This window comes from Hyla sarda, unplaced genomic scaffold (genome assembly GCF_029499605.1).
Source record: "Hyla sarda isolate aHylSar1 unplaced genomic scaffold, aHylSar1.hap1 scaffold_1608, whole genome shotgun sequence".
Classification (NCBI taxonomy): Eukaryota; Metazoa; Chordata; class Amphibia; order Anura; family Hylidae; genus Hyla; species Hyla sarda.
The window spans coordinates 60,369-80,193 of NW_026608244.1; the positions used below are offsets into that span (position 1 = coordinate 60,369).

Genomic DNA, 19,825 nt, shown 5'->3' on the forward strand with positions numbered 1-19,825 from the left:
CATGTGACACTGGGCTTAGGATCTGCATAGGAAACACACACACAAGCACACACCTACCTTTGTTGCCTGCAGATGCCTCCTTGGCTGTCCCCAAACGGTATCAAACCAACACCCACGGGAAGCTGTAAGCATAGAGGACATGCCTGCACCCCATTGGACTTACCTGTGTGGGTTAAATCCGGGTTATTTGACAACCTATGGCGGTGATGGTTCTGCTCAGGCAGAGCAGTGCTGATGCTCCTCATAAAGCTGTCGCTGCTGTGAAGGTTCTAGGTGACATCACAAATCCCTATGGTTACATACACAACAAAGCTGGGTTGTTGTTGTTTACACTCTGCAAGGCCTGTGGAAGTGAGTGACATCATAGCACTGTAGTTCTGAGGGTTCTAGATGGATGCAACAATCTCCTGTTGCTTCTATGAAGGCCATAATAGACGACATCACCAAACAGCTCCATAGTCACATACACAGCAAAGGAGAGATGTTGTTTACACCTAGTGATGTCAGTGGTATTGAGTGACATCACAGCACAGTGCTAAGGCTCCTGGGCCTGGACACAGCAGCGGCTGCAATATCTCAACGGAGAATACGTTTATATATATGTGTGTGTGTGCGCGTATATATATATATATATATATATATATATATATATATATATATATTTCTCCGCCGAAATCACTTTTAAACCCATTTCCACCTTTTTTTCCCTTCTCTTCCTCTTACTTTTTTTTCACGTTTTTTTACGTTTTTCTCCTTTTCGCCTCTTTTCTGGGCGTATTATTCTTCTTTTTCTTCTTTTTTTTCGTCTAATGCATACCCCATCAGTGCAGCAATGCTTATTCAATACCGCCAGCAGATGGAGACACTGGGGGATAATTTTCTAAGGATTTATACTGATTTTTCCTGTCTGAATTTGTCGCACAGAAAGTTGCAGGCCAAATATGTGTGACATTTCTGCGACTTTAGCTTCTAGAGCATTTTTACAACATTATACATAGGTGCTGAATACATAAAAAGCGACTGTTCAGCGACAGACAAGTCGCATCGGCTGAAAGTAGGCCAGAATGTCAGTCCATGTTGGAGCAGGTTTAGATACAGTCTAAAGTATAGATCTCAAAGTCTGTGCACAGAATTTAGCAAGGGCCTCGCACCTTCTGATGCATCAGGTAGGTGCACAATAGCATAGCCTAACCCTCTGTACTTTGGTCTATATTGATGCGGGACATAGACAGCCAGCTGATGACCAATCCATTAGTGCAATGGATGGCTGGAAGCATTTGTCTTTGCCTTTGCAATACCACAGAAGCAATGCATGGTCAATGTACAGCAATGACACACCTGTGTGAACAGCCAGGAGACCCCCCCCCCCCCCCCCCCATGTTATGTTACATAGTTACATAGTTAGTACGGTCGAAAAAAGACATATGTCCATCAAGTTCAACCAGGGAATTAAGGGGTAGGGGTGTGGCGCGATATTGGGGAAGGGATGAGATTTTATATTTCTTCATAAGCATTAATCTTATTTTGTCAATTAGGAACATTCAGCACCCACCCGCTATCAAGGCAGCTGCCTATCATGTCATGCCCTACCTGCACAGGTGTGCTGGCTACTCAAATGATCCAATTAAGGAGGCCATTTAGTCAGCAGCAGCAGAAGTCCTGTGCCTGGACGCTCCAACAGCGGCCAGACACAAGCAGAAGCAGAAGCAGCAGCAGCACCACCTTTTGTTTTTTGGCTGCAGCAGCAGCAAGGCCCACAGGGCTGGCTAGCTGGCTAGCCAGCAAGCAGGTAGCAATGAAAGTAGGAATCTTTCTTTTTAACCCTGTAAGGGGGTGGTGCACTGTACCCGAAGATACTGCCATATCGGGTCAATGCATAGGGCGACGGAAGCAAGCTTCGAAATCGGCCCCCGTTCTCAAAAATCCATTTAACATATGGTCCCCAGATAGGGGACGTATCAGATATTAAACTGATAAGAACAGATACTACACTTGATCTTAGCCAAAAGGCCGAGAAGCGATAACCGTGAAAGGGGCGGGCCCAACAAGGTGCCCTTCATGGGCACTATCACTGCTTGCTGTCAGGGAGGCTGCCAGACAATTTTCCATGCACACTCTGGGCTGGGGGGCAGTCAACCACCAGTACACACAGCAGAACCTAAACCCATACCATTATTGCTAAGCAGCAAGACAGGGGCCCATTGCACTCCCACGGGGCCTTTTTAAATGCAATCCATAACCCGGATTTGCCAGGAACCCTTCTTACTCCTCCTACTTGCATGTGACACTGGGCTTAGGATCTGCATAGGAAACACACACACAAGCACACACCTACCTTTGTTGCCTGCAGATGCCTCCTTGGCTGTCCCCAAACGGTATCAAACCAACACCCACGGGAAGCTGTAAGCATAGAGGACATGCCTGCACCCCATTGGACTTACCTGTGTGGGTTAAATCCGGGTTATTTGACAACCTATGGCGGTGATGGTTCTGCTCAGGCAGAGCAGTGCTGATGCTCCTCATAAAGCTGTCGCTGCTGTGAAGGTTCTAGGTGACATCACAAATCCCTATGGTTACATACACAACAAAGCTGGGTTGTTGTTGTTTACACTCTGCAAGGCCTGTGGAAGTGAGTGACATCATAGCACTGTAGTTCTGAGGGTTCTAGATGGATGCAACAATCTCCTGTTGCTTCTATGAAGGCCATAATAGACGACATCACCAAACAGCTCCATAGTCACATACACAGCAAAGGAGAGATGTTGTTTACACCTAGTGATGTCAGTGGTATTGAGTGACATCACAGCACAGTGCTAAGGCTCCTGGGCCTGGACACAGCAGCGGCTGCAATATCTCAACGGAGAATACGTTTATATATATGTGTGTGTGTGCGCGTATATATATATATATATATATATATATATATATATTTCTCCGCCGAAATCACTTTTAAACCCATTTCCACCTTTTTTTCCCTTCTCTTCCTCTTACTTTTTTTTCACGTTTTTTTACGTTTTTCTCCTTTTCGCCTCTTTTCTGGGCGTATTATTCTTCTTTTTCTTCTTTTTTTTCGTCTAATGCATACCCCATCAGTGCAGCAATGCTTATTCAATACCGCCAGCAGATGGAGACACTGGGGGATAATTTTCTAAGGATTTATACTGATTTTTCCTGTCTGAATTTGTCGCACAGAAAGTTGCAGGCCAAATATGTGTGACATTTCTGCGACTTTAGCTTCTAGAGCATTTTTACAACATTATACATAGGTGCTGAATACATAAAAAGCGACTGTTCAGCGACAGACAAGTCGCATCGGCTGAAAGTAGGCCAGAATGTCAGTCCATGTTGGAGCAGGTTTAGATACAGTCTAAAGTATAGATCTCAAAGTCTGTGCACAGAATTTAGCAAGGGCCTCGCACCTTCTGATGCATCAGGTAGGTGCACAATAGCATAGCCTAACCCTCTGTACTTTGGTCTATATTGATGCGGGACATAGACAGCCAGCTGATGACCAATCCATTAGTGCAATGGATGGCTGGAAGCATTTGTCTTTGCCTTTGCAATACCACAGAAGCAATGCATGGTCAATGTACAGCAATGACACACCTGTGTGAACAGCCAGGAGACCCCCCCCCTCCCCCCCCATGTTATGTTACATAGTTACATAGTTAGTACGGTCGAAAAAAGACATATGTCCATCAAGTTCAACCAGGGAATTAAGGGGTAGGGGTGTGGCGCGATATTGGGGAAGGGATGAGATTTTATATTTCTTCATAAGCATTAATCTTATTTTGTCAATTAGGAACATTCAGCACCCACCCGCTATCAAGGCAGCTGCCTATCATGTCATGCCCTACCTGCACAGGTGTGCTGGCTACTCAAATGATCCAATTAAGGAGGCCATTTAGTCAGCAGCAGCAGAAGTCCTGTGCCTGGACGCTCCAACAGCGGCCAGACACAAGCAGAAGCAGAAGCAGCAGAAGCAGCAGCAGCACCACCTTTTGTTTTTTGGCTGCAGCAGCAGCAAGGCCCACAGGGCTGGCTAGCTGGCTAGCCAGCAAGCAGGTAGCAATGAAAGTAGGAATCTTTCTTTTTAACCCTGTAAGGGGGTGGTGCACTGTACCCGAAGATACTGCCATATCGGGTCAATGCATAGGGCGACGGAAGCAAGCTTCGAAATCGGCCCCCGTTCTCAAAAATCCATTTAATATATGGTCCCCAGATAGGGGACGTATCAGATATTAAACTGATAAGAACAGATACTACACTTGATCTTAGCCAAAAGGCCGAGAAGCGATAACCGTGAAAGGGGCGGGCCCAACAAGGTGCCCTTCATGGGCACTATCACTGCTTGCTGTCAGGGAGGCTGCCAGACAATTTTCCATGCACACTCTGGGCTGGGGGGCAGTCAACCACCAGTACACACAGCAGAACCTAAACCCATACCATTATTGCTAAGCAGCAAGACAGGGGCCCATTGCACTCCCACGGGGCCTTTTTAAATGCAATCCATAACCCGGATTTGCCAGGAACCCTTCTTACTCCTCCTACTTGCATGTGACACTGGGCTTAGGATCTGCATAGGAAACACACACACAAGCACACACCTACCTTTGTTGCCTGCAGATGCCTCCTTGGCTGTCCCCAAACGGTATCAAACCAACACCCACGGGAAGCTGTAAGCATAGAGGACATGCCTGCACCCCATTGGACTTACCTGTGTGGGTTAAATCCGGGTTATTTGACAACCTATGGCGGTGATGGTTCTGCTCAGGCAGAGCAGTGCTGATGCTCCTCATAAAGCTGTCGCTGCTGTGAAGGTTCTAGGTGACATCACAAATCCCTATGGTTACATACACAACAAAGCTGGGTTGTTGTTGTTTACACTCTGCAAGGCCTGTGGAAGTGAGTGACATCATAGCACTGTAGTTCTGAGGGTTCTAGATGGATGCAACAATCTCCTGTTGCTTCTATGAAGGCCATAATAGACGACATCACCAAACAGCTCCATAGTCACATACACAGCAAAGGAGAGATGTTGTTTACACCTAGTGATGTCAGTGGTATTGAGTGACATCACAGCACAGTGCTAAGGCTCCTGGGCCTGGACACAGCAGCGGCTGCAATATCTCAACGGAGAATACGTTTATATATATGTGTGTGTGTGCGCGTATATATATATATATATATATATATATATATATATATATATATTTCTCCGCCGAAATCACTTTTAAACCCATTTCCACCTTTTTTTCCCTTCTCTTCCTCTTACTTTTTTTTCAAGTTTTTTTACGTTTTTCTCCTTTTCGCCTCTTTTCTGGGCGTATTATTCTTCTTTTTCTTCTTTTTTTTCGTCTAATGCATACCCCATCAGTGCAGCAATGCTTATTCAATACCGCCAGCAGATGGAGACACTGGGGGATAATTTTCTAAAGATTTATACTGATTTTTCCTGTCTGAATTTGTCGCACAGAAAGTTGCAGGCCAAATATGTGTGACATTTCTGCGACTTTAGCTTCTAGAGCATTTTTACAACATTATACATAGGTGCTGAATACATAAAAAGCGACTGTTCAGCGACAGACAAGTCGCATCGGCTGAAAGTAGGCCAGAATGTCAGTCCATGTTGGAGCAGGTTTAGATACAGTCTAAAGTATAGATCTCAAAGTCTGTGCACAGAATTTAGCAAGGGCCTCGCACCTTCTGATGCATCAGGTAGGTGCACAATAGCATAGCCTAACCCTCTGTACTTTGGTCTATATTGATGCGGGACATAGACAGCCAGCTGATGACCAATCCATTAGTGCAATGGATGGCTGGAAGCATTTGTCTTTGCCTTTGCAATACCACAGAAGCAATGCATGGTCAATGTACAGCAATGACACACCTGTGTGAACAGCCAGGAGACCCCCCCCCCCCCCCATGTTATGTTACATAGTTACATAGTTAGTACGGTCGAAAAAAGACATATGTCCATCAAGTTCAACCAGGGAATTAAGGGGTAGGGGTGTGGCGCGATATTGGGGAAGGGATGAGATTTTATATTTCTTCATAAGCATTAATCTTATTTTGTCAATTAGGAACATTCAGCACCCACCCGCTATCAAGGCAGCTGCCTATCATGTCATGCCCTACCTGCACAGGTGTGCTGGCTACTCAAATGATCCAATTAAGGAGGCCATTTAGTCAGCAGCAGCAGAAGTCCTGTGCCTGGACGCTCCAACAGCGGCCAGACACAAGCAGAAGCAGAAGCAGCAGAAGCAGCAGCAGCACCACCTTTTGTTTTTTGGCTGCAGCAGCAGCAAGGCCCACAGGGCTGGCTAGCTGGCTAGCCAGCAAGCAGGTAGCAATGAAAGTAGGAATCTTTCTTTTTAACCCTGTAAGGGGGTGGTGCACTGTACCCGAAGATACTGCCATATCGGGTCAATGCATAGGGCGACGGAAGCAAGCTTCGAAATCGGCCCCAGTTCTCAAAAATCCATTTAATATATGGTCCCCAGATAGGGGACGTATCAGATATTAAACTGATAAGAACAGATACTACACTTGATCTTAGCCAAAAGGCCGAGAAGCGATAACCGTGAAAGGGGCGGGCCCAACAAGGTGCCCTTCATGGGCACTATCACTGCTTGCTGTCAGGGAGGCTGCCAGACAATTTTCCATGCACACTCTGGGCTGGGGGGCAGTCAACCACCAGTACACACAGCAGAACCTAAACCCATACCATTATTGCTAAGCAGCAAGACAGGGGCCCATTGCACTCCCACGGGGCCTTTTTAAATGCAATCCATAACCCGGATTTGCCAGGAACCCTTCTTACTCCTCCTACTTGCATGTGACACTGGGCTTAGGATCTGCATAGGAAACACACACACAAGCACACACCTACCTTTGTTGCCTGCAGATGCCTCCTTGGCTGTCCCCAAACGGTATCAAACCAACACCCACGGGAAGCTGTAAGCATAGAGGACATGCCTGCACCCCATTGGACTTACCTGTGTGGGTTAAATCCGGGTTATTTGACAACCTATGGCGGTGATGGTTCTGCTCAGGCAGAGCAGTGCTGATGCTCCTCATAAAGCTGTCGCTGCTGTGAAGGTTCTAGGTGACATCACAAATCCCTATGGTTACATACACAACAAAGCTGGGTTGTTGTTGTTTACACTCTGCAAGGCCTGTGGAAGTGAGTGACATCATAGCACTGTAGTTCTGAGGGTTCTAGATGGATGCAACAATCTCCTGTTGCTTCTATGAAGGCCATAATAGACGACATCACCAAACAGCTCCATAGTCACATACACAGCAAAGGAGAGATGTTGTTTACACCTAGTGATGTCAGTGGTATTGAGTGACATCACAGCACAGTGCTAAGGCTCCTGGGCCTGGACACAGCAGCGGCTGCAATATCTCAACGGAGAATACGTTTATATATATGTGTGTGTGTGCGCGTATATATATATATATATATATATATATATATATATATATATATTTCTCCGCCGAAATCACTTTTAAACCCATTTCCACCTTTTTTTCCCTTCTCTTCCTCTTACTTTTTTTTCACGTTTTTTTACGTTTTTCTCCTTTTCGCCTCTTTTCTGGGCGTATTATTCTTCTTTTTCTTCTTTTTTTTCGTCTAATGCATACCCCATCAGTGCAGCAATGCTTATTCAATACCGCCAGCAGATGGAGACACTGGGGGATAATTTTCTAAGGATTTATACTGATTTTTCCTGTCTGAATTTGTCGCACAGAAAGTTGCAGGCCAAATATGTGTGACATTTCTGCGACTTTAGCTTCTAGAGCATTTTTACAACATTATACATAGGTGCTGAATACATAAAAAGCGACTGTTCAGCGACAGACAAGTCGCATCGGCTGAAAGTAGGCCAGAATGTCAGTCCATGTTGGAGCAGGTTTAGATACAGTCTAAAGTATAGATCTCAAAGTCTGTGCACAGAATTTAGCAAGGGCCTCGCACCTTCTGATGCATCAGGTAGGTGCACAATAGCATAGCCTAACCCTCTGTACTTTGGTCTATATTGATGCGGGACATAGACAGCCAGCTGATGACCAATCCATTAGTGCAATGGATGGCTGGAAGCATTTGTCTTTGCCTTTGCAATACCACAGAAGCAATGCATGGTCAATGTACAGCAATGACACACCTGTGTGAACAGCCAGGAGACCCCCCCCCCCCCCCCCATGTTATGTTACATAGTTACATAGTTAGTACGGTCGAAAAAAGACATATGTCCATCAAGTTCAACCAGGGAATTAAGGGGTAGGGGTGTGGCGCGATATTGGGGAAGGGATGAGATTTTATATTTCTTCATAAGCATTAATCTTATTTTGTCAATTAGGAACATTCAGCACCCACCCGCTATCAAGGCAGCTGCCTATCATGTCATGCCCTACCTGCACAGGTGTGCTGGCTACTCAAATGATCCAATTAAGGAGGCCATTTAGTCAGCAGCAGCAGAAGTCCTGTGCCTGGACGCTCCAACAGCGGCCAGACACAAGCAGAAGCAGAAGCAGCAGCAGCACCACCTTTTGTTTTTTGGCTGCAGCAGCAGCAAGGCCCACAGGGCTGGCTAGCTGGCTAGCCAGCAAGCAGGTAGCAATGAAAGTAGGAATCTTTCTTTTTAACCCTGTAAGGGGGTGGTGCACTGTACCCGAAGATACTGCCATATCGGGTCAATGCATAGGGCGACGGAAGCAAGCTTCGAAATCGGCCCCCGTTCTCAAAAATCCATTTAACATATGGTCCCCAGATAGGGGACGTATCAGATATTAAACTGATAAGAACAGATACTACACTTGATCTTAGCCAAAAGGCCGAGAAGCGATAACCGTGAAAGGGGCGGGCCCAACAAGGTGCCCTTCATGGGCACTATCACTGCTTGCTGTCAGGGAGGCTGCCAGACAATTTTCCATGCACACTCTGGGCTGGGGGGCAGTCAACCACCAGTACACACAGCAGAACCTAAACCCATACCATTATTGCTAAGCAGCAAGACAGGGGCCCATTGCACTCCCACGGGGCCTTTTTAAATGCAATCCATAACCCGGATTTGCCAGGAACCCTTCTTACTCCTCCTACTTGCATGTGACACTGGGCTTAGGATCTGCATAGGAAACACACACACAAGCACACACCTACCTTTGTTGCCTGCAGATGCCTCCTTGGCTGTCCCCAAACGGTATCAAACCAACACCCACGGGAAGCTGTAAGCATAGAGGACATGCCTGCACCCCATTGGACTTACCTGTGTGGGTTAAATCCGGGTTATTTGACAACCTATGGCGGTGATGGTTCTGCTCAGGCAGAGCAGTGCTGATGCTCCTCATAAAGCTGTCGCTGCTGTGAAGGTTCTAGGTGACATCACAAATCCCTATGGTTACATACACAACAAAGCTGGGTTGTTGTTGTTTACACTCTGCAAGGCCTGTGGAAGTGAGTGACATCATAGCACTGTAGTTCTGAGGGTTCTAGATGGATGCAACAATCTCCTGTTGCTTCTATGAAGGCCATAATAGACGACATCACCAAACAGCTCCATAGTCACATACACAGCAAAGGAGAGATGTTGTTTACACCTAGTGATGTCAGTGGTATTGAGTGACATCACAGCACAGTGCTAAGGCTCCTGGGCCTGGACACAGCAGCGGCTGCAATATCTCAACGGAGAATACGTTTATATATATGTGTGTGTGTGCGCGTATATATATATATATATATATATATATATATATATATATATATTTCTCCGCCGAAATCACTTTTAAACCCATTTCCACCTTTTTTTCCCTTCTCTTCCTCTTACTTTTTTTTCACGTTTTTTTACGTTTTTCTCCTTTTCGCCTCTTTTCTGGGCGTATTATTCTTCTTTTTCTTCTTTTTTTTCGTCTAATGCATACCCCATCAGTGCAGCAATGCTTATTCAATACCGCCAGCAGATGGAGACACTGGGGGATAATTTTCTAAGGATTTATACTGATTTTTCCTGTCTGAATTTGTCGCACAGAAAGTTGCAGGCCAAATATGTGTGACATTTCTGCGACTTTAGCTTCTAGAGCATTTTTACAACATTATACATAGGTGCTGAATACATAAAAAGCGACTGTTCAGCGACAGACAAGTCGCATCGGCTGAAAGTAGGCCAGAATGTCAGTCCATGTTGGAGCAGGTTTAGATACAGTCTAAAGTATAGATCTCAAAGTCTGTGCACAGAATTTAGCAAGGGCCTCGCACCTTCTGATGCATCAGGTAGGTGCACAATAGCATAGCCTAACCCTCTGTACTTTGGTCTATATTGATGCGGGACATAGACAGCCAGCTGATGACCAATCCATTAGTGCAATGGATGGCTGGAAGCATTTGTCTTTGCCTTTGCAATACCACAGAAGCAATGCATGGTCAATGTACAGCAATGACACACCTGTGTGAACAGCCAGGAGACCCCCCCCCCCCCCCATGTTATGTTACATAGTTACATAGTTAGTACGGTCGAAAAAAGACATATGTCCATCAAGTTCAACCAGGGAATTAAGGGGTAGGGGTGTGGCGCGATATTGGGGAAGGGATGAGATTTTATATTTCTTCATAAGCATTAATCTTATTTTGTCAATTAGGAACATTCAGCACCCACCCGCTATCAAGGCAGCTGCCTATCATGTCATGCCCTACCTGCACAGGTGTGCTGGCTACTCAAATGATCCAATTAAGGAGGCCATTTAGTCAGCAGCAGCAGAAGTCCTGTGCCTGGACGCTCCAACAGCGGCCAGACACAAGCAGAAGCAGAAGCAGCAGAAGCAGCAGCAGCACCACCTTTTGTTTTTTGGCTGCAGCAGCAGCAAGGCCCACAGGGCTGGCTAGCTGGCTAGCCAGCAAGCAGGTAGCAATGAAAGTAGGAATCTTTCTTTTTAACCCTGTAAGGGGGTGGTGCACTGTACCCGAAGATACTGCCATATCGGGTCAATGCATAGGGCGACGGAAGCAAGCTTCGAAATCGGCCCCCGTTCTCAAAAATCCATTTAATATATGGTCCCCAGATAGGGGACGTATCAGATATTAAACTGATAAGAACAGATACTACACTTGATCTTAGCCAAAAGGCCGAGAAGCGATAACCGTGAAAGGGGCGGGCCCAACAAGGTGCCCTTCATGGGCACTATCACTGCTTGCTGTCAGGGAGGCTGCCAGACAATTTTCCATGCACACTCTGGGCTGGGGGGCAGTCAACCACCAGTACACACAGCAGAACCTAAACCCATACCATTATTGCTAAGCAGCAAGACAGGGGCCCATTGCACTCCCACGGGGCCTTTTTAAATGCAATCCATAACCCGGATTTGCCAGGAACCCTTCTTACTCCTCCTACTTGCATGTGACACTGGGCTTAGGATCTGCATAGGAAACACACACACAAGCACACACCTACCTTTGTTGCCTGCAGATGCCTCCTTGGCTGTCCCCAAACGGTATCAAACCAACACCCACGGGAAGCTGTAAGCATAGAGGACATGCCTGCACCCCATTGGACTTACCTGTGTGGGTTAAATCCGGGTTATTTGACAACCTATGGCGGTGATGGTTCTGCTCAGGCAGAGCAGTGCTGATGCTCCTCATAAAGCTGTCGCTGCTGTGAAGGTTCTAGGTGACATCACAAATCCCTATGGTTACATACACAACAAAGCTGGGTTGTTGTTGTTTACACTCTGCAAGGCCTGTGGAAGTGAGTGACATCATAGCACTGTAGTTCTCAGGGTTCTAGATGGATGCAACAATCTCCTGTTGCTTCTATGAAGGCCATAATAGACGACATCACCAAACAGCTCCATAGTCACATACACAGCAAAGGAGAGATGTTGTTTACACCTAGTGATGTCAGTGGTATTGAGTGACATCACAGCACAGTGCTAAGGCTCCTGGGCCTGGACACAGCAGCGGCTGCAATATCTCAACGGAGAATACGTTTATATATATGTGTGTGTGTGCGCGTATACATATATATATATATATATATATATATATATATATATATATATATTTCTCCGCCGAAATCACTTTTAAACCCATTTCCACCTTTTTTTCCCTTCTCTTCCTCTTACTTTTTTTTCACGTTTTTTTACGTTTTTCTCCTTTTCGCCTCTTTTCTGGGCGTATTATTCTTCTTTTTCTTCTTTTTTTTCGTCTAATGCATACCCCATCAGTGCAGCAATGCTTATTCAATACCGCCAGCAGATGGAGACACTGGGGGATAATTTTCTAAGGATTTATACTGATTTTTCCTGTCTGAATTTGTCGCACAGAAAGTTGCAGGCCAAATATGTGTGACATTTCTGCGACTTTAGCTTCTAGAGCATTTTTACAACATTATACATAGGTGCTGAATACATAAAAAGCGACTGTTCAGCGACAGACAAGTCGCATCGGCTGAAAGTAGGCCAGAATGTCAGTCCATGTTGGAGCAGGTTTAGATACAGTCTAAAGTATAGATCTCAAAGTCTGTGCACAGAATTTAGCAAGGGCCTCGCACCTTCTGATGCATCAGGTAGGTGCACAATAGCATAGCCTAACCCTCTGTACTTTGGTCTATATTGATGCGGGACATAGACAGCCAGCTGATGACCAATCCATTAGTGCAATGGATGGCTGGAAGCATTTGTCTTTGCCTTTGCAATACCACAGAAGCAATGCATGGTCAATGTACAGCAATGACACACCTGTGTGAACAGCCAGGAGACCCCCCCCCCCCATGTTATGTTACATAGTTACATAGTTAGTACGGTCGAAAAAAGACATATGTCCATCAAGTTCAACCAGGGAATTAAGGGGTAGGGGTGTGGCGCGATATTGGGGAAGGGATGAGATTTTATATTTCTTCATAAGCATTAATCTTATTTTGTCAATTAGGAACATTCAGCACCCACCCGCTATCAAGGCAGCTGCCTATCATGTCATGCCCTACCTGCACAGGTGTGCTGGCTACTCAAATGATCCAATTAAGGAGGCCATTTAGTCAGCAGCAGCAGAAGTCCTGTGCCTGGACGCTCCAACAGCGGCCAGACACAAGCAGAAGCAGAAGCAGCAGAAGCAGCAGAAGCAGCAGCAGCACCACCTTTTGTTTTTGGCTGCAGCAGCAGCAAGGCCCACAGGGCTGGCTAGCTGGCTAGCCAGCAAGCAGGTAGCAATGAAAGTAGGAATCTTTCTTTTTAACCCTGTAAGGGGGTGGTGCACTGTACCCGAAGATACTGCCATATCGGGTCAATGCATAGGGCGACGGAAGCAAGCTTCGAAATCGGCCCCCGTTCTCAAAAATCCATTTAATATATGGTCCCCAGATAGGGGACGTATCAGATATTAAACTGATAAGAACAGATACTACACTTGATCTTAGCCAAAAGGCCGAGAAGCGATAACCGTGAAAGGGGCGGGCCCAACAAGGTGCCCTTCATGGGCACTATCACTGCTTGCTGTCAGGGAGGCTGCCAGACAATTTTCCATGCACACTCTGGGCTGGGGGGCAGTCAACCACCAGTACACACAGCAGAACCTAAACCCATACCATTATTGCTAAGCAGCAAGACAGGGGCCCATTGCACTCCCACGGGGCCTTTTTAAATGCAATCCATAACCCGGATTTGCCAGGAACCCTTCTTACTCCTCCTACTTGCATGTGACACTGGGCTTAGGATCTGCATAGGAAACACACACACAAGCACACACCTACCTTTGTTGCCTGCAGATGCCTCCTTGGCTGTCCCCAAACGGTATCAAACCAACACCCACGGGAAGCTGTAAGCATAGAGGACATGCCTGCACCCCATTGGACTTACCTGTGTGGGTTAAATCCGGGTTATTTGACAACCTATGGCGGTGATGGTTCTGCTCAGGCAGAGCAGTGCTGATGCTCCTCATAAAGCTGTCGCTGCTGTGAAGGTTCTAGGTGACATCACAAATCCCTATGGTTACATACACAACAAAGCTGGGTTGTTGTTGTTTACACTCTGCAAGGCCTGTGGAAGTGAGTGACATCATAGCACTGTAGTTCTGAGGGTTCTAGATGGATGCAACAATCTCCTGTTGCTTCTATGAAGGCCATAATAGACGACATCACCAAACAGCTCCATAGTCACATACACAGCAAAGGAGAGATGTTGTTTACACCTAGTGATGTCAGTGGTATTGAGTGACATCACAGCACAGTGCTAAGGCTCCTGGGCCTGGACACAGCAGCGGCTGCAATATCTCAACGGAGAATACGTTTATATATATGTGTGTGTGTGCGCGTATATATATATATATATATATATATATATATATATATATATCACAGAAAAGAAAACGTCCGGCACTCGAGAAGATGCAGGTAAAACTTGTCAATGGCTTTATTCACACGCTTAGGCAGGACACAATCTGACGCGTTTCGCACCCTCAGGTGCTTAGTCGTAGATAGACATACACTCAATAATGCAGGTTAAAATACACATGAGTTTGGTCACATGACCACATGAATCTTAATTAAAAACAGTTGGTTACAAAACATGGCATTGGGAATCATGATCACATTTAATCGTTCGGAGAGAGTTCACACCAGGATGAAATCAATGCGGCTTTAAATTTCACATTACAAGTAACATTCAAATTTCAAACTTGAATAGTCCAAAGGCTAATCTACCAATACTACCGATATTCATATTGATTCAGGGGTGTATATTTAACCGCAATAACAATTTGAACTATATCTACACATAAGAATCCGAGATATTTTTATATATAAATCAATAACCTCATGGTGTGTATCACACTATGTGAACAACCCCCTATAATTTGCGACAATTCAAAATTTATTATATGTACCGATATTCATATTGGTTTAGAGGTACATATTTACCGAAATACGCACTTTAAACTATATCTAAACATCAAAATCCGAGATATTTTTATATATAAATCGATAACCGCATGATGTGCATCACGCCGTGTGAACATCCCCCTATAATTTACAACAATTCGAAATTTATTATATGTGCACAAGAAACGAAGAATGTAAGTTAGACCGGGGACTAAACTTGCGTGATTAATAATAAATTGTATACATCCACCATATTTACTTATTCCATTTATGCACACGTTAACATTAAATCCAATCTTTTATTTAATCCTTGCGGGAATCTTGTTCCCAAGAGGAACATCCAATGTGCCTCTCTATTGTATAATTTCTTTCTGAGATCGCCTCCCCTAGGTCCTGAGGTGACTTTTTCTACTCCCAATACTCGTAAATGGGTAGTGTCTCCTGAATGGGACTCTCTAAAGTGACGTGACAGCATAGACATGTTTGTCAAACTACTTTTAGCATCCGTAATATGTTTCCTGAACCTCACTTTTAGTGAATTCCCCGAGCATCCTACATATTGCAAATTGCACGCAATGCATGTGGCTACATATATGATGGATTTAGTATTACAATTGATGTATTGATGTATATTGTATGTTCTGTTTGTTGTGCAAGACGTTACAGTATTTGAATTCACCATATGTGTACATGTGATGCATCTGGTATGACCACATTTGCGATTACCTATATTCCTCAACCAGTCCCGATCCTTTACATTTTCCTTTTGACTAATAAATAAACTGGGTGAGACTCTGGTTCCAATAGTGGGGCCTCTCCTAGACACAATAGAAATACCTTCTGATAATAAGTCTCTTAATATTGGGTCTGTTTCTAATACCGGAATATATCTATTTATTATTTTCTTAATCTGCCCAAATTGGGTGCTGTATGAGGTCACAAAAAATGGTGGTCTATCTTTACTCGAATTTACATTTTCATTCTCGATTATATTTTTGGCTGATTTGTCTCCAACCTTATGTGAGTCCCTTCTATTCTGATGCCTGCTAGAATAGAATACTAGTTCCTCGCGTCCCCGTCCTTCTATTCTTATTTCTGCTTTTTTTAATATTTTTTCACTATAACCCCTCTGTTCCAATCTAGTATGAAGTTCCTCTGCCGCAATTTTAAATTGTGTCTCACTAGAGCAGTTACGTTTTATTCTACATAATTCGCCATAGGGAATATTATCCAGGACATGTCGTGGATGGCAGGAGGAGGCTAACAAAATGGAGTTAGAGGCTGTATCTTTTCTATAGGGGCGAATTTCTATGCCATCACTCCCACTAATCAACGAAATGTCCAAAAAATTAATTGTATTTTTATCAAAATGTGAGGTAAACCCCAAATTTAGGTTGTTATTCCCAATATACTTGACAAATTCCGAAAATAGTGTCTCTGTACCCCTCCAAATTATCAATAAATCGTCTATGTAGCGACTGATCCAGTGTATGTTATCATGATATGGATTTTTGTCACTGAAAATAAAAAGTTGCTCCCAGTGAAACATGTAGATATTTGCAAAAGACGGGGAATATTTGGCACCCATTGATGCTCCCCTGGTCTGCAGGTAGAAACCACCATCGAACACGAAGTAGTTGTGTTTAAGCAAAAACTCCGTGGCGATGGTGATAAATTCCCGCAGACCAGGGGAGTATGTGCTGAACTTTTCCATATGAATGGACAGGGCCTCGAGGCCTTTAGACCAGGGAATGCATGGATATAAGCCTATAACATCACACGTTGCCCATGACAACTGCTCATCCCACACGATTTTTTCTAAGATATTGATCACATGCTTAGTGTCTTGTGTAAACGTGGGGGTGATTTTAGTCAGGGGTTGGAGATGGTGATCCACCCACTCTCCAAGGCGCTCACCCAGCGACCCAATGCCAGCAACTATTGGCCGAAGGGGAGGTGGAAATACACCTTTATGTACCTTGGGGAGTGAGTGGAACACTGGGGTAACTGGATTCTCTACAAACAGATATTCTTCCTGTTTTTTGTTAATTGCCCCCAGTGCTACACCCTCTTCCAATATTTTCTTAAGTTCCATTTGGTACGTTTTAGTAGGGTCATTTCTTAATTTACAGTAAGTTGATGTGTCTAATAACATATCCTCATTGAGTTTTTTGTATAACCCTGAATCCAGAACAATAATATTTCCACCTTTATCAGCATTACGAATTACGATAGATTTATTCTCAGATAATTCCTTCAATGCTATACGTTCATTTTTATTTAAATTGTCATAAGCATTATTCCGAGACACCTGTTCATTAAGTTTCACTAGGTCCCGCTCGACCAACTCCTGGAATCTATCCAGCGCCTCCGAACGGGAGGCAACAGGATAGAAACCAGGGTTGGCCGAGCGGTAGTTATTATTCCTACTATCATCGACAACTGCATTTTCTTTCTGCAAACAGGTAAGCTGTAATAATACATTTTGATCCTTGAAATTAGTAACATTAACATTAATTTCATCACCATCGTTCGCTACTGATCCTTCCACAACTGTACCTGAGGATTCTCCCTCCTCATGACTCATAACCCCCTTGTGAAAATGTCTTTTGAGAGTGAGTCCTCTTGCCAATTTATTAACATCTAATATGGTATTAAAAAGTTCGAACTTACTTGTCGGCACAAAATTCAGTCCTTTACCAAGTACAGTAATTTGGTCAGCAGATAAGATGCATGCAGATAAGTTCATTACCGGATTTATCTCGGAACCAGTAGCGAGCGCAGGGGATATCTTCTTTCTTCTATGTTTGCGTCCAGCTCTCCTTGTTTTTGACCCTTTAAGCTGTCGGTCTGGCCCAGACGGTTTTTTGGAACAGCTCCAAGTTCTTTGGATGGTGCGGCGATCGATGTTAGTTTCTTTTTCTGTTGCTGTGCTGATGAGTATTGTGCACCTGTGTTTTCCTCTTGGGAACTTTCAGGGTCTGAAAAGCTCACTTTCCTTGCAGATCGGGACCTTGGATGATTTCTGCGTTTGGATCTGGATCGTGGTGTGCGTAAAATAGAACGCGGTGTGTCTGGATTGTCCCCTTTATTAAGATGCCACGAGAACACTTGATCTTTGTTGTAGTCCAGAATATCTCTTTGGAATTTACTTTTTTTAATGTCCATTATGGAGTTTTCCACACTGTCTAGTTTCTCCAATGCTGCTTGTTCCACGCTGGCAAAATCCTTGTGCTCTTTGTACATAGCCAGCTGGGTCCTAAGGCCCTCCATTTCTTGCTGCATACTGACTAATTCCAGGGATTCCTCCTCCACAATATATGTCATAAGTTTGGCTGAACATTCCAGCAATGCGGAGTCCCATTTGGTAATGAATCCCTGTGAGTATGTTTTTATGGGTCTTTTTTTCAGTCTGAGACCCCTTGGAACAATGTTCTTTTCTAAATATGTAGTGAGAGTTTTGTTATCCCACCAGGTCTTCGTCTCTTTAATCATGAGATTCTCCAACTGTCTTGTGATAGCAAGCATGTCGGGGGGAACCACGTTAACCGTGGTTGTTACAAAATCATTGAACACTGTTTGAGCTTTCGCATCTCTGCTCGGACCATATTTGTCCATATTACTCACATCAGCGGTTACAGGTTCCCCCAGTCCTAGCCTTGGCGTTTCCAAATTAGATTCAGCCATGTTAATCCACGCGGTGGGAGCACTCCAATGCGGGAACTGTTTGATGCAGATAGGGTCAGGCTGCTCACCACTCTCGTGTTTGCTGCGCTATCTCGTGCTGCGGACACCGGTACCGCTCCCGGCTTAGTAGAACTCTCACAGAAAAGAAAACGTCCGGCACTCGAGAAGATGCAGGTAAAACTTGTCAATGGCTTTATTCACACGCTTAGGCAGGACACAATCTGACGCGTTTCGCACCCTCAGGTGCTTAGTCGTAGATAGACATACACTCAATAATGCAGGTTAAAATACACATGAGTTTGGTCACATGACCACATGAATCTTAATTAAAAACAGTTGAACAGTCAAGTTTGAAATTTGAATGTTACTTGTAATGTGAAATTTAAAGCCGCATTGATTTCATCCTGGTGTGAACTCTCTCCGAACGATTAAATGTGATCATGATTCCCAATGCCATGTTTTGTAACCAACTGTTTTTAATTAAGATTCATGTGGTCATGTGACCAAACTCATGTGTATTTTAACCTGCATTATTGAGTGTATGTCTATCTACGACTAAGCACCTGAGGGTGCGAAACGCGTCAGATTGTGTCCTGCCTAAGCGTGTGAATAAAGCCATTGACAAGTTTTACCTGCATCTTCTCGAGTGCCGGACGTTTTCTTTTCTGTGAGAGTTCTACTAAGCCGGGAGCGGTACCGGTGTCCGCAGCACGAGATAGCGCAGCAAACACGAGAGTGGTGAGCAGCCTGACCCTATCTGCATCATATATATATATATATATATATTTCTCCGCCGAAATCACTTTTAAACCCATTTCCACCTTTTTTTCCCTTCTCTTCCTCTTACTTTTTTTTCACGTTTTTTTACGTTTTTCTCCTTTTCGCCTCTTTTCTGGGCGTATTATTCTTCTTTTTCTTCTTTTTTTTCGTCTAATGCATACCCCATCAGTGCAGCAATGCTTATTCAATACCGCCAGCAGATGGAGACACTGGGGGATAATTTTCTAAGGATTTATACTGATTTTTCCTGTCTGAATTTGTCGCACAGAAAGTTGCAGGCCAAATATGTGTGACATTTCTGCGACTTTAGCTTCTAGAGCATTTTTACAACATAATACATAGGTGCTGAATACATAAAAAGCGACTGTTCAGCGACAGACAAGTCGCATCGGCTGAAAGTAGGCCAGAATGTCAGTCCATGTTGGAGCAGGTTTAGATACAGTCTAAAGTATAGATCTCAAAGTCTGTGCACAGAATTTAGCAAGGGCCTCGCA

At 44.4% G+C, this 19,825-nt stretch overlaps 6 non-coding genes across 6 annotated transcripts; all 6 read right to left on the minus strand.

The window, feature by feature from the left end:
* Positions 1-1,831: 1,831 nt before the first annotated feature.
* LOC130310974 (U2 spliceosomal RNA) lies at positions 1,832-2,022 on the minus strand. The gene has a single exon (XR_008859430.1). It is a non-coding gene; the product is annotated as a U2 spliceosomal RNA (small nuclear RNA).
* A 2,085-nt stretch (positions 2,023-4,107) lies between these two features.
* LOC130310970 (U2 spliceosomal RNA) lies at positions 4,108-4,298 on the minus strand. The gene has a single exon (XR_008859427.1). It is a non-coding gene; the product is annotated as a U2 spliceosomal RNA (small nuclear RNA).
* Positions 4,299-6,388: 2,090 nt separating this feature from the next.
* On the minus strand, positions 6,389-6,579 carry LOC130310967 (U2 spliceosomal RNA). Its single transcript, XR_008859424.1, has one exon. It is a non-coding gene; the product is annotated as a U2 spliceosomal RNA (small nuclear RNA).
* A 2,083-nt stretch (positions 6,580-8,662) lies between these two features.
* LOC130310975 (U2 spliceosomal RNA) lies at positions 8,663-8,853 on the minus strand. The gene has a single exon (XR_008859431.1). It is a non-coding gene; the product is annotated as a U2 spliceosomal RNA (small nuclear RNA).
* A 2,090-nt stretch (positions 8,854-10,943) lies between these two features.
* LOC130310972 (U2 spliceosomal RNA) lies at positions 10,944-11,134 on the minus strand. The gene has a single exon (XR_008859428.1). It is a non-coding gene; the product is annotated as a U2 spliceosomal RNA (small nuclear RNA).
* Positions 11,135-13,235: 2,101 nt separating this feature from the next.
* On the minus strand, positions 13,236-13,426 carry LOC130310973 (U2 spliceosomal RNA). Its single transcript, XR_008859429.1, has one exon. It is a non-coding gene; the product is annotated as a U2 spliceosomal RNA (small nuclear RNA).
* Positions 13,427-19,825: the final 6,399 nt, after the last annotated feature.